This window comes from Echinops telfairi, unplaced genomic scaffold (assembly GCF_000313985.2).
Source record: "Echinops telfairi isolate 266 unplaced genomic scaffold, ASM31398v2 ScPeMD7_7427;HRSCAF=8465, whole genome shotgun sequence".
In the NCBI taxonomy this organism is placed as follows: Eukaryota; Metazoa; Chordata; class Mammalia; order Afrosoricida; family Tenrecidae; genus Echinops; species Echinops telfairi.
This window is the reverse complement of record NW_022111327.1, coordinates 4,156,161-4,162,443: the sequence shown is the minus strand read 5'-3', so window position 1 is coordinate 4,162,443 and position 6,283 is coordinate 4,156,161.

The window sequence follows — 6,283 nt, the reverse complement described above, 5'->3', positions numbered from 1 at the left end:
CACACACACACACACACACACACACACGCTCTCTCCCGCTCGGTCTCCCTCTTTAATAAAGAAAAAAAAAGAATAAAAAATTTTAAAAAAGATTTTTACAGTCTCAAACAGCCTCCATAAGAGTTAGTCATCACGTTAGGATTGACTCGGTGGCAGTGTGTGTGTGTGTGTGTGTGTGTGTGTGTGTGTGTGTGTGTTAAGGTTTTACCTCTCTGGTTACACTCCCATTTTGGAATGGTTTCGTGGTTATGTTAATGAGTGTTATGGGTGTCTGGTAGGCTCTATTTTGAGATCTTAAGATAGAGCGAACTAGGTAGAAATGGAGGAAGATGGATGCCCTACCCCAGGAACCTGAGCGCTGGCGGTCTGAGGAGTCCGCCTCGGAAACCCACAGGGGCAGTTCTGCCCTGTCCTAGAGGGTCGCTGAGTCGGAGTGGACTCCATGGCAGGGAGACCCACAGGAAGGTAACCCGGAAGCTGAAGAACGGAAGCTACAACGACACGAGGGCCTTCCTTCTGAGCACAGAGAGCGCGGACATGCACGCAAGCGAGTGAGCGAGCCCCTTGCCCTAGAGTCAGCACCTTGACTTCAGAGTTCTCTCCAGCTTTCAAGACTGCGAGAGAATATATTTGTTTGTTAAAGCTACCGTTTGTAGTGCTTGTTAGGGCAGCAATCTAGAACTAAGACGGTATCATCCCCCTCCCCCGCCTTCGAAACAAACACAAAAGCCCAGTTACTGTGTAGTCATGACGACTAAAGGTGTATCCCAAGAGCATTGTGCTCTGGAAGATTCCCAACGGTTGATTTTTCAGGCCTTCCTTCCAAGTGGATTCCAGGTGGACTCCCACCTCCCACCTTAATAACAGAGCACTCGGTGGCTCCTTACTACGTTGCTCCAAGAAGGGACCCTCAAAGGGACTCCGAAGATATATCGCCCTCCTAGACCTGAAGCCTCTTTGGGTCATTTTATGCAATGATTGCAAAAGATCTTGTCCTGGGCAACTAAAATCCCCAGCAAGGCAGGGCTTGTGAAAATCAAAGGCAGATGGTGGAGCCTGGACTTGGGGTTCCAGGAAGCTCATCGCTGCGAGAAGAACAGCTATTGGTCTAAAGGAAAGCTAAGAGCCTGGCTCCATTTTATGACCTCAACCCCCAACCACACTCACTGCCATTGAGTTGATGCTGACTCCCAGTGACCCGATCGGACAGGGTACATCATCCCCTGTGAGTTTCCAAGATTGTGTTTACGGGAATAGAAAACCCTGTCTTTTTCCCTCAGAGCGGTTGCTGGTTTCAAACTGTGAACCTTGTGGTTAGCAGCCCAATGCTCAACCACCAGAGCTCCCTAGCAACATCTCCACAGTAAAGAAAACCCAAACAGAAAAACTCACGGTCATCAAGCTGATTCCAATTCATAGTGACCCTATAGGACAGGGTAGAGCTGCTCCTGTGAGTTTCTGAGACTCGAACTGTTTACAGGAGTAGAAAGTCCCATTTTTCCTCAAAGGAACGGCTGGTGGTTTCAAACTTCAGACCTTGCAGTTCGCAGCCCAACTTGTAACCACTAGGCGACCAGGACTCCTTTTATGACCTACCGAAAGGGCCATGTTTACCAAGTGAGCATTCACCCTCTCAGTAGCCGCTAGTCTGAACAGGGCCCCCAAGGCAGCCAGGCTAAGCTTTCTAGGTCTCAGCTGCAGAGTTCTCTGTGAAGGAAGTGCAGGTAGCTTATTCTCCTCTGGCTAGTTTCACCTTGTCTCTAATCAAGAGGTTAAAGGTCAACAGAAGTGGTCGTTTTGTTTCTTGGAATTTCTGACTTATTATGATTCCAATAACTCACAGATTCTTATGGGCTATTGATAGGAGCCCTGGTGGTGTCGTGGTTACGAGGTGGGCTGCAGTCCGAAACCACTAGAGGTTCCTTGGGAGAAAAGAGGAGGCTTTTTTAATCCCGTAAAGAGTTACACTACCAGAAACCCACTGGGGCACTTCCACCCTGTCCTACCCACGATGCATTGCAGTCCGTTAGATGGCATTGAGCTTTATAGCTTTCGGACAGACTTAATAAACAAATTATGTTTTTCCCTTAGCAAGTAACACTTCTAGTTCGATTCTGGAATGGAGACTAGCCTTTAAGCAGAGCATTTCCTTCCCTTTAGTGCTAATGGAAGGTGTTCTGGTAGCATAGTGGGTTACACGTTGGGCTGCTAACTACAAGTCCAGCAGTTTGAAACCAGTAGCTGTTCCTTGGGAGGAAGATGAGGCTTTCTACACCTATAGTTAGTGTAGTAGTTACATAATCTGGTGTCAATTTGAGATGATTAAGAGTGAGGGGGTGGAGTTTAACCTGTCAATCAGGTTGCAGCTTAATGGCTTCATTTGGAGGCACTAAGGAGATAAATAGCTCACTGGAGGCCAGACCCGCTCTCTCTCTGATTCACATTCCTGTTGACAAGATACATGGAGCTACGCTGATAGAACTAGAGCCCTGGAGCTGGAGGAGCCACATGGAGACCCCTGCCAGAGCTGAGATGCTACCACCACCAGTGGATCCACAAGACATTCCACACGCTGGCCTGTGATCTTCCTGCATTCAGTATCATTGCATGGCTGTGTGAGTCTAAAGAGGAATTTATGGGCTGGTATTGACATATGGGGAAATATCAGACTTATGGACTTGACCTGGACTGGGCTGGGCTGTTTTCTTAATGTACAATTGTTCTTTTATAAAAAAGCTCTTTCTTAAACACATATGAGTGTCTATGAATTTGTTTCCCTAGTCAGCCCAGCCTAACAGTTAGTCTCACAGAACACCCACAGGGGGCAGTTCTACTCTGTCATATAGGGTCACTAAGAGTCGAAATGGAGTCCATGGCAGGGAGATGCTAATGGCAAGGGACACCAGTTTGTCCTACTTTGGTGGCTTGTGTGCTGCTGAGATGCTGAAGACGTGCCCGCGAGGATTTCAGACTAAGACAATCTAGGAAGAAAGGTTTGGAAATCAGCTTCTGAAAATCAGTCAGCACAAACTATGGAACCCAACAGTCCAATTCATAAACTGATCATGGGGATGGTGCAAGACCTGGCAGTATTGGGGTCCATTGTGCGTGGGGTCACTATGAGTCAAGGGCTGGCTCAGTAGCAGCCAACATGCCCCGTCAGGTGTGTTCCAGTTTAGAATCCACTGCCATTCAGGACACGTGGGTCTACAAGTGCTTATGGCACAGAATCAACCCAATGGCAGTGAGGTGGCACTTGGTTGAGGACCACAGAGAACGGAATATTGGCTTCCCCTCAGACATAGGAAACAACATCAGGGAGTGAGGGCCTTTCCTGAATGACTATAAAGCATCATCCTAGGAAATGAATTGCCCACAGTGGTCCACAATTGGGTTTATGTTACTGTAGTCTGAAAATGGTAAGCCCTGAGCAACTGATGCAATGCTTCAGGAAATGTAAGCAGCAAAGGCCTAGTCGAGCATTGGTGCTCTAAGCCAGCTTCCCTGAGAAAGGATCGGAGGTCAAAAGGCCTTCTTGAATCACTGTTTTCAAGGCTAATTAGAAAATAGATATCCTAATGTTTAACAAAAAAACAAGCAGATGCATACTTTAAAGATAAGGGGCATCTAGTTCACAAGTTATAAGTATGTAGCTTCCCCAAATGCGGAGAGGGGGCCCTGAAAAACAAAACCCATTGCCATTAAGTGGATTCAGACTGTGACCTCCTACTAGGGCAGAGTATATCTGCCCCATGAGGCTTCTGAAGCTGTTTATCTTTTTTCTTTTCAAATAATTTTTTGGTTGTAAATTCGGTGGGGTTTACATTTCAGATCATCACCTTTATAATCCTCAATCTGAACTACTCATTGATTCCCCCTAGATCATTCACCCGTCCTCTGCTCCTTGGTTTCTCATCTCGATCTGTGGACGACTGTCTTCCATTTCACCCAAGATGAGACCCATCAACAGCCTAGCCCAGGGGTGAGCAAGGTTTTGAGATGGAAGAACCAGTCCTGTCCTCATAGAATGCTGTAAAATTATTCGAAAGCTATAAATATAACTTTGCGGACAAATGAAATCACCGGGATCCGAAGAATACCCTTTAAAAGTTTTTCCATTTTACTTCCGAGCCACAGCGAGACGTACTGAAAGGGCCACCACATATGGCCGTGGGGGCAGTTTGCCGCCCTCTGCTTTACCTTCCCTCCCTTCATTCCCTGCGCACTCTCCAAAGTCACTCCCTTGGGTAGGGAACCCTTTATCTTGTTTTGTTCCTTACAGCAGTGGGCTTATCTTTGCCCTTTTGTGATTGGCTAATGCCACTCCGAAGCTATAAATCTGGATGGAAAACAAAGGCCTTCTCTTTCTTCCGGGGAGCAGCTGATGGCTTTGAAAAGCCGAGGACTCCTGGTGAGTTCGGAGGTCCAACGCTTAACCCACGGCAGCTCCAGGGCTCCCTCCTCACAAAGCGAGCAAGCGCCTCTATTTGATGCTGCAAAAGGCACGTACAGGTCCCCTTCCACCTACTTAGAAAGGCCGAACAGACTTACCGGCTGCTCCCGCAAGAGCTGCTGACCAGGTTCCAACGCATAGCACCCGGATGTACAAGAGAACGAGGGACTGCCCGCTCCTGTGCCGCCATCATCGTGAGGTCAGAGGCCACTATTGAAGCCACTGGGTCAATCCATCTTGTGGCCCTCGGAAACTCTAGGGGGCAGTTCTACTCTATCCTACAGGGCCGCTCGGGGAGAATGGACTGGGCAGGAGCGGGTTTGATCTTTTAAAGGGTGAGGGAAGGAGGGGCTAGAAGGGCTGGAATTAAATGTAAGCATGTCAACTACTAATGACTAATTATCTCATTTGGGGAAATCGGTCCCAAATGAGTCAATCATTAGAAACTACTCCCTTCCTATAATACCCAGTTCCTACCCTATACCTAATGCTATGTGAATCCTACAATGCAGGTCTAACGAGGAGCCCTGGTGGGCTGCTGATTACAAGGTCGTCAGCTGGCTGCACCTTGGGAGAAAGATGAGGTTTTCTACTCCTGGAAACAGCGAGCCTCTTGGGAAGCCACGGGGGCAGTTGCACTCTGCCCTGCAGGGTTGCTGTGACTCAGAATGGACTTGATTGCAGAGGGTAGTGGTAAAACAGTGCAGGTACACTGGACACAACTAGCCCACTGCCAGCAAGTCAATGCCAACTCATAGCAAACCTATAGATCAGGTTACTTCCCGGGAGTTCCTGAGACTTTTTAAAAAGATTTTTCTTTTTTAAAAAATTGTTTTATGAGGGGCTCATACAACTCTTATCACAATCCATACAATCATCAATTGTGTAAAGCACATTTGTACATTCATTGCCCTCATCATTCTCAAAACATTTGTTCTCCACCTAAGCCCCTGGCATCAGGTCCTCATTTTCCCCCCTCCCTCCCTAGTCTCCGCTCCCTCATGAACCCTTGATCATTTATGAATTATTTTTATATCTTGCACTGACGTCTCCCTTCACCCACTTTTCTGTTGACCGTCCCCCAGGGAGGAGGTTATATGCAGATCCTTGTAATCAGTTCCCCCTTTCCAACCCACCCTCCCTATATTGCCACTCACACCACTGGTCCTGAAGGGATCATCTGCCCTGGATTCCGTTTCCAGTTCCTATCTGTACAGTATACATCCTCTGGTCTAGCCAGGTTTGTAAGGTCGAAGTAGGATGGATAGTGGGGGTGGGAGTGAGGTGGTAGGAAGCATTTAGGAACTAGAGGAAAAGTTGTGTTTCATCATTGCTACATTGCACCCTGACTGGCTGTCTCCTCCCTGAGACCCTTCTGTAAGGGATGTTCAGTGGCCTACAAATGGGCTTTGGGTCTCCACTCCACACACACCCCCATTCACAATATATTTTTTTGTTCTGATGATGCCTGATACCTGATCCCTTTTTATAGTAGAAAGTTCATCTTTCTCCTGAAGAGAGGCTGGCTGATGCTTTCCGGCTGCTGACCTTGTAGTGAGCAGCTACTAGGCCACCAGGGTCACCGAAGTTCTTGTTAGGCAGCTAGATCCAGGGACAAGGGGCTTGTCTCTCCCATGCCTGCAAAGTCCCCCATAGAGAAGGTTGCAAAGAAATTACTTATGAACACCAATTGAGCATGCTCATACTCAAGCCCCCAGCCAGGTGGGAGGTACACCTGGGTGCCCAACTAGGCTCCGGCTCATGACATCACCCAGGTGGGCCTAACTCAGCCAATGGGGTCAACCAATACCATCAACCACGCCTCCCCAG